The 9,253-nt window shown below is 41.8% G+C and overlaps 1 pseudogene; it reads left to right on the plus strand.

Annotated features, from left to right (window-relative positions):
* The first annotated feature begins 1,354 nt into the window (after positions 1-1,354).
* LOC109676575 (F-box/LRR-repeat protein 14-like) lies at positions 1,355-2,486 on the plus strand (annotated as a pseudogene).
* The last annotated feature ends 6,767 nt before the right edge of the window (positions 2,487-9,253 follow it).

Raw genomic sequence — 9,253 nt, forward strand, 5'->3', positions numbered from 1 at the left:
GGGAAATGCTAAGTGGATAATGCTTTAAGAAGTAATGAACTGGGTCACTGCTAGTAACATGTTTCAGAAGATAGTTTGCCAGAGTTAAATCTTGGATGAGATGAGATTGTTCATGATTGTTCAACACAAAATTGTGTGTCCTGGAGCAAAATTCTTGTTGGATTGACCCAGAAGAATGTTCTGAGTAGAAAATTGGAGAGGCCAAGTGTGGAGAACTCTTTTGGTACACTTTTACTGCAAAAAGAGTGGAAAATGGGATTGTAGCTAAAAATTTCACAGACAATTTAATATTTATTTAACTATTACACACTGATTATGTATTCTATAGATTTAGCCCAACCATCAGGGAAAATACTAAAGATTGTAAGCCATTTTAAAGCTGAAGACTGCACCCACTAAACACTGATGAAAAATGAGAGAAACATAGAAATCATAAACTGGAGGGCAAGGGAGAAGGGAACACGCAGAGATGCAGAAAGGCTGGGCCCCAGCTGGAACCTAGGAAGAGCACGGTTCACTGGCTCGCCCTGGGTCTGGGCCCGCCGCGCTACAGCCGCGCTGCGTCCTCCTGGCGAGGCCGGCAGCTCCCAAGTGCCAGTGGACGGTGGGGAGGAACCGCGAAGAGCCCGACTGGTGGCCTGAGTTGGCCTGCTGGTCTCCCCGCCTGGGCTGCCGAATGGGGGCGGTCGGGGGTTGGGAGGTTTGAAAAGGGGGCGAGAGGCAAAAGAAGCAGGAAGCCTTGTTGGTGCCTGGAGCCCTAGCGCCCAGCCTGGGCCCTTCCCGCCGGCGCAGTGGCGGCGCAGCTGGGAGCAGAAGATGCGGCGGGGACGTAGGAGCGGCGGCAGCAGAAGCAGGAGGCGCGGCGCGGTAGGGCCAAGGCTGCGGTGGAGAGTGTCGGCGGCGGTGGCGGTGGAGGGCGGCGGCGGCGGTGGAGGGTGTCGGTGGCGGAGGGTGGCGGCGGAGAGCGGCGGCGGGCGGCGGCGGCGGCGGTGGAGGGCGGCGGTGGCGGTGGCGGCGAGCGGCGGTGGCGGTTGATGGCAGCGGCCGGGCTCTCGGAGGGGGTGAGGCGCCTCTCTGGCCTGGGATGTAGGACCCAGCGGACCCGGCGGGGGGACGAAGGGCAGGGAGCGCGCCTGCGGCCGGCAGTAATCAAGAGGAAAGGAAGACAGGAAGGAAGGATGGACGCACCAGGTGGAGGAACAGTGAAGGAGGCCAGAGCCTGCCTGAAGGCGGGGATGGGCCGGCCATTGGGTCAAGTCGGCGGCCAGGCGGTGCGCTCTAGGTGCCTCCACCGGGCAGGAGCGGCTGGACCCCATCCTCCTCCCTCGGGCGCCGCGGAGGAGGGAGGAGGAAGATGGAGACAGACATCTGCTTGTTCTGGGAATTGCTGGCCATGCAGCTACCTGGACATCATGGACAAGGGGCGAGCGGCTTAGGTATGCAGGGCCTGCCGGGAATTCGCCTTCCACAAGTCCCTGCAGCTGGGGGTGAAGGCCAAGCTGCACCTGCGCAGGGCTAAACCTTCTAAGTTCCCCAGCCTGCAAGCCCAGGGTTGAAGCCACATGTAGATTCTGAGCCTCCACTGCAGCCTCAGCTAGGTGATCAGGACATGGATCACAAGGAGAGCCTCAACTTCAATGGCTGTTACAACTTCACTGACAATGGAATGAGCCACGAGTTTGTGCAGGATATTGGCTCCTGCACGCCCTTAACCTGAGCCTCTGCTAGCAGATCACCTACAGCAGCCTGGGCCGCATTGCCCAGTACATCAAGGGTCTGGAGTTGATGGAGCTGGAGGGCTGCAGCAACACCACCAACACCGGCCTTCTGCTCATGGCCTGAAGTATGCAGTGCCTCAAGAGCCTTAACCTCCATAGGCTGCCTGGGCCTGGAGCACCTCACTGCAGGACTGCCAGAAGCTCATGGATCTTTCTCTAAAGCACATCGCCAGGGCTGGAGGGCCTGAAGTTGCTCAACCTCAGCTTCTGCGGGGGGCATCTCTGACGTGGGCCTCCTGCATTTATCGCACATGGGCAGCCTGCACAGCCTTTACATGTGCTTCTGCGACAACATCAGTGACACAGGCATTATGCCTGAGCCTCTCAGGGCTGGATGTGTCCTTCTGCCCCAAGGCGGGGGACCAGAGTCTTGCTTACATAACCCAGGGGCTGGACGGCCTCAAGTCCCTCTCCCTCTGCTCCTGCCATGTCAATGATGATGGCCTCAACTACATTATGGGCAAATGCACGGGCTGCGCATGCTCTACGTTAGCCAGAGTGTGAGAATCACTGACAAGGGCCTGGAGCTAACTTCTGAGCAACCTTTGCCAGCTCACTGGCATAAACCTGTATGGCTGCACCCACATCACCAAGCATGCCTGGAGAATCACGCAGATGTCCTGTCTCAAGGTACTCAACTTGGGATTCTGGCAGATGACAGACAATGAGTCAGAGTCCTCCACAGCAACATTCAAGACCACGAGTTAAAGAAACTCAGAGACCTTTATCAATTAATTGTGCGGTTTGTGAATTTGTATAAACAACAAAGATCCTCTTCAAACGTGTCTATATATATTTATATAATAAAAGAGGAAATATGAAGTATGTTTTTGAAAAAAGAAAAAACCCAACCAAACCCTTGTATCTGTGAATTATTTTTGAGGCATTGTGTGTTTGGGTACATGCCAAGGTAGGAGGTGCTGTTTGTACTGACAGGAAAGGAAGCCTGGCCCAGCGCTTGTGCATGCTGTCCTGTGTGGTGTAAGTCTGCTTGTAGCTGGACGTTCCTTCTGTGCAAGGTTTACTACTGACGTCCCGAATTTATATTTCTAGAAATGTGACTAGCCTGGAGATTTCTGTAATTTTTGGTTTTAAACTGTCAACATGTAAATTTAACAAACTGCAGGAAATGAAACTTTTAAAAAAAACAATAAAATAAATTGGGACTCAGTGTACTTAAAATTATTGAGATTATACTTTATAAATTCTATGTATTAAAAACTACAAATCGATCAATGGAAGAATTTAAACTTATAAATTACAAAAGGAATAAGTAAGTAGCTAATATAACATGTTAAAAGACAGTATGCCTCATGAAAAGGAAAAAGTAAGTCAATGAAACAGTTTCTATAGCCAAAATTACTTCCATGTCTTTCACCCTATACAAGTATCAACTCAAAGTGAATTAAGGACCTTAATTTAAGACCTGAAACTTTGAAGCTACTGCAGGAAACAGCAGGGAACACAAAGGAATAAATACTCATAGGCAATGACTTCCTCAATTGAACTCAAAAGGCTCAGCAAATAAGAGAAAGGATTGACAAATCAGAGTACATGTAATTGGAAATCTTCTGCACAAAACAGAAATGATCACCTGATCAAAAAAGCAGCCCGCAGAATGGGAGAAAATCTTTGTCAGCTATACATCTGACAAGGGATTAATAATGAGAATATGCAGGGAGATAAAAAATAAACTATCAACAAAACCAATGACCCAATAAAGAAATGGATAAGTGAACTGAACAGAGATGTTTCAAAGGAAGAAGTCCAAATGGCAAAAAAAGTCCAAATGGCCATAAAGGAAATGAAAATCAAACCAATTTAAGATTTCACATCATTCCTGTGAGAATAGTATCATCAAGAACACAACAAAAATGTTGGTGAGGATGTGGGAATAAAGGAATCTTCATGCACTTTTGATGGGAATGTAAATTAGTACATCCACTATGGAAAACAGTGTGGAGGTTTCTCAAAAAACTAAAAATATAACTACCATATGACTCTCCAACACCAATCCTAAGGATATACCTGAAGGAATGTAAATCAGGTAGCAATAAAGCACCTGCACACCCATGTATATTGCAGCATTATTAACAACAGCTAAATTATGGAAAAAGTCAAGCTGCCCCACCACTGATGAATGGATTAAGGAAATGTGGTATTTACATACAATAGAATGTTATTCAGCCATAAAGAAGGAAATTTTGTCATTTGTCTGTAAATGAATGGAATGGGAGAATATCATCATAAGTGAAGTTAGCCAGATTCAGAAAGCCAGTGGCTTCATGTTTCCTCTCATATATAGACCCATTACAAGTAGAAGCAGAATTATGAAAAACAGGTTACACTAGGGGAGGTCACATATAAGAGAAGGAGTGTAAAAGAAGGATCTTAAGGTGAATATGGTTGATGCACTTCCTATACAAGAATGAATATACAATTTTTAAATCTCTTAAAATCACTATAAGAAAGGGATTAACACAGAAAGGAGAAAAATAGAGCGAATGAACCAGTTTGGATTATAATACATATATACATGGAGATATCACAATGAAACTTCCTGGATAGCTATCTTAAACAAACAAAAATGCCATTTTTTTGCAAAATAAAATCAGAAAGGCAAAGCAGTTCCTGTTGAGTTGGAGACAGACACCAGGGGAAGTGGGGAGGATATAAGGAAAGGGTGTAGGAGGGTGAATATTAAGGAAAGGAGTAGGAAGGTGAATATGGTGGAAATATTACATGCTCAGGTATGTAAATGGAAAAATGAGACCTGTTGAAACTATTCCAGGAATGGGGACAAGAAGGATATAGGAGCATGATGGAGTTGGTGAATTCAACCACGCTATACTGTAAGAACTTTTACGAAGGTCACAGTGTACTCCCAGTACAACAATAAAAAAATAAACTTAAAAAAATGGTAGACAGAAAATTTGCTGAAATTGGAATCTCTGGCTCCAATATGTTTCTGTAAAATCTCATAAAGTTGTGTTTAGAAAATTGTAATCATAAATCAAAACTCAGAGATCCAGTCAAAAATGAAACAGTTTCAAGCAAGCTTAAAATCTACCTTGTCCAAATGTTATCTCATTATTAAAAATAAAATGGTGACTGAAGTGTCAGATTTATAGCTGACTAGAAATCTACATTCTTTGATTTACTCCAAAACCTCAAGTTGAAAGAAAACAACACATGATACAAGTTAAGCAAACCTACTGATGAGATTTGCAAGGCCATTTTCAGATCTTTGTTCCTCAAAGAATAGATAAAAGGGTTCTGTATTTGAGGGAGTACAGCATACATCACTGAAGCCACTGCCATCTTCCTGAAAGAGTCTGAAATTGAAGAACTAATGCATACCCCTAAGCCTGCCCATAAAACAAAGACAAAACAGACAAGTGAGAACCACAAGTAAAAAAGGCTTTATTCTTTCTTTATGATTATGACATTCTCAAAAGAGAGGACACAATGTTAATATAAAATAAAATTATTCCACTGAGAGGGATACCACCAAGTATGCAAGCTGAAACAATTATCGGATTGTTATTTATTAATTACAGGCTCAGAAGGGGTAAACTTGATAATGTGAGCAAGTTTGCAGAAGATGTTTGAGATTTCTAAGTCTGTGCAGAAGGGCAGACTCAACACCAGCAATATGTGGACCACTTCATCCAGAGAGAGAGAGAGACAAGAACCAGCATGACACAGAGGCAGAGGTTCATGATGACTGTGTACCTAAGGGGATGACAGATGGCCACATAGTTGTCATAGGCCATTACTGCAAGGAGAAAATTTTCTATGGTTGTGAAAATTATGACAAAGCAAACCTGGATAAGACATCTTGTGTAGGTGATGTTCTGATCCTGTGTTTTTATACTCACCGGCAACTTTGGGACTGTGATTATGGTCATGCATGCTATTAAAGGACAGATTGGAGAGAAAGAAGTACATGGGTGTGTGGAGGTGGGAGTCAGAGCTTATGGTTAAGATGATGAACAGGTTTCCCAGGATGGTAACCAGGTAGAAGGACAGGAACAGCCTTAAGATTAAAGGCTGATATTCTTGATCTTCTATCAGTTACAGGAGATGAAACTCACAATACATGTTGCTTTCTGGGTCCCATGTTAATTCTGACCATATGTAAATGATGGTGTCAAAATAAAATAAAATATATGATTTCTGGATAAGCAACAACAATATCAGATTAAATGTGGGCATGTATGAAAATTCTGGGAACCTCTGTGGACTTATGGATCATCAGCTCTGGTAATGAAAACTAACAGTATTTTAATAAATACTCTACATATGTTAAAGGCTGAGTATTCTTAATAAAACATCTTTTCTTGTATGTGGTAAAGGAAGATATGTGAAAGCTTTCACTGTCAGTGTCTCTCAACATTAATTTCTATCTTGTACTTGTCCTTCCTCTAATTTCCACTCCCTTTATTATACACCAACACATTTTTTCACTTTTAACTAAATTTTGAGACAAAGAATAAGGTATGGAATTTTTAATTCCTTCAAACAAAAAGAAAGTAGAGAATGTACTTAGCATATCTATCTTTTAGAGCAATTGGCTCCAACTTTGGCAAGTCTCAGAATTATCTGATGGACTCCTCAAAATACAGATGAGGTACTTTATGCCATCATCCCCATAGATCCATGATGAAATATCATTGATGCAACACATGCAATTGGTATTTGCTGAAGATTCATTTAGAGCTCAGATTGTCTAGCAGCTAAGGTGACTGTTCAGATAAATCTATGGTAATGTCTCTGGATAGTACAAAATTGCATTCCTGAAAGATTACTAAGTTTTCATAATTTCTCTTTATAATTGCAGTACTTTCTTCCAGGAAAAAGTCAAAAATTTCCCTTATTTTAAAAATGCGAACTATCTTATACCAATGAATTTAATTGTGGCCAGTATAGAGTGATTATCCATGTGTTCATGAGCAAAGACTTGAATATCTTGCCTTTAGACTTGATATTCATAACATTCTACTTGAAAATACAAGAAATCTCTTTAAGTACTCAATTGTGAATGAAGCTAGAAAACAATGTAGAAGAAATTATCCATAGCATCCTTTGGGAATTTCTTCCCTTAGTGAAATAAGTAGAATGTAATTAAACTAAATAAACAAGTAAACAAAAATAACTAAATGAGAGCAATAATATCAAGCTTAGAATCCTATAAAAAAGACAGAAATAAAAACACTAATTTTGGTGGAGTGACAGAGATGTACAAGACAACACTGATTTAAGTAATCAACTTCCTTCCTATGTATCCTTGGAAATCCATGGGGTTCCTCTCATGGGACATAGAGAAGCTGTGATGTCAGTGTCATCATTTGTTGTGATATGTGACTCAAAGATTCCTATTTAATCCAGGTTCCCAAATTACTTATTAAGTCAAGTTTGCTTGTGTCATGTACACATGGTGGGATTGTAGAGACCTGGAAAGAACACTCCATCACTGTCTGGCTTCTTTATCTCCATGAATCAATCTTATGCACAGAACCTTCCAAGGACATCCCCTTCCTTGCTCATTCATTGTCAAAGTAAGGATGAGCATCTTCACAAATGTACATTTCTATGTGCATCAACCACTGGAACTGGAACATGGTATTTCCCATGTGTCTGACTCTTCCAGGGAAGATTTAGCATAATGTTTCCTTAGATATCCTTGAAGAAAAAGAAAACAGTCTTTCTTCTCCAGGTTTTCCTCTGCTTGCTTTCCTTCAAACATGGCCCAACATTCCTCCACTTGCTGCTACTAATTCAAAAGACTTCTTGGGAAGAATCTCAGTGGTAGAGTGCTCATAAAGCATGACTGAGGCCTTGTGCCAACAACCAGCACACAAAATATTTGAAAAGGCTCAGTTTGCTCCTTTGGTCTACACAATGAATGTCAAAGAACTTCTGTCTCCATATGTTTAATGATAACATTTATACCATTGCTGTTGGCATTATGAAGCCTAGAATGGTCTCCTACATTTTTATGTTCTCAAGTCAGGGCTTTAAAAAATGAGGCCTGATATTTTCAATAATGTTGATGCTATGTTGTCAGAAATCCACTATGACGTTCATGGTTTGTGTAGGGAGTTTTTTTTTCAGTGATCCCTCATTGATCATGGGAAAGGGAATCTGGGACACACCCATAACACTTTCTAGGGATAGGTCTCTGCTTCCCCTCACTGCACACCCTGATTCTGTCTATGCTCCTGTGTAGCCAGAAAGAACCACTGGATTAAAACCAATATTTCTTTCTTTTGTTTCTCTTTATATTTTATTAATTTTTTTATATACGATAATGATACAGGAGGGGTTGTGATAGTTCCATGTATGCATAGATAGTACCCTGGCTTGAATAAACAAGCAAAATGAACTGAACACAGAACTACTTTACGCAAGGTTAGCCAGGCTCAGAAGACCAAAAATCATATGTTCTTCCTCATATGTAGACTTTAGATCTAGGGCAAATGCAGCAATGTGTTTGGACTTGGATCACACAACAAGGGGAGAACACATACGGGAGATATGGGAATAGGTAGAAAACCCAAAACATGAAAGCGTTTGATGTCCCCACTCCAGAAGAACTAATACGGAAACCTTAAAGCAACAGAAGTTAACATGAGAAGGGGCTCAGGAACCAGTGTAAAGATCAGTTAGAGATGAATCAACTTGGGTTGTAACACATTTGTATATGAAAGCAATGCTAGGAATCTTTCTGTATACCTATCCTTAACTCAACTAGCAAAAACACTTTGACTTCCTTATTATGCTTATGTCTTCTCTCCAACAAAATTAGAGATAAGGGTAGAACAGGTTCTGCCTGGAAGTGGAGGAGGGGGTGGGGGAGGGGAGCAGGGGGGAGAAACGACTCAAACAATGTATGGACATGTGAATAAATGAATAATAAAAAATTGAAATAACAAAAAGAAGTACAAATGTCCAAAAATACATGAAGGAACAAATGCTCAACATCCTTGGGCATAAAGAAAATGCAAATCAAAATGATATTGAGATTTCATCTCACCCCAGTCAGAATGGCTATTATCAATAATACAATCTACAAGAAATGGTGACATGGATGTGGGAAAAGAGAAACACTTACACCCTATGGGTGGGAATGTAAATTAGTACAACTATAGAAAGCAGTGTGGAGGTTCCTCAAAACACTAACAATAGAACGATTGTATGATCCAGCAATATCATTCCTAAGCATATACACAAAGGAAAGTCTACCAGGATACAATGGAGGCACTTGCACAACCGTGTTTATTGCAGCACTGTTCACAATAGCCAAGCTTTGGAAATAGCCTGAATCTCCCATAAATGATGAATAGATTAAGAAATGTATATACACACTATGGAGTGTTATTTGGGCATAAAGATAAATGAAATACTGTTATTTTCAGGCAAATGAATGGATCTGGAGAATATCATGTTAAGCAATATAAGCCAGACTCAAA

The sequence above is a fragment of the Castor canadensis genome, chromosome 15 (assembly GCF_047511655.1).
Source record: "Castor canadensis chromosome 15, mCasCan1.hap1v2, whole genome shotgun sequence".
Lineage (NCBI taxonomy): Eukaryota > Metazoa > Chordata > Mammalia > Rodentia > Castoridae > Castor > Castor canadensis.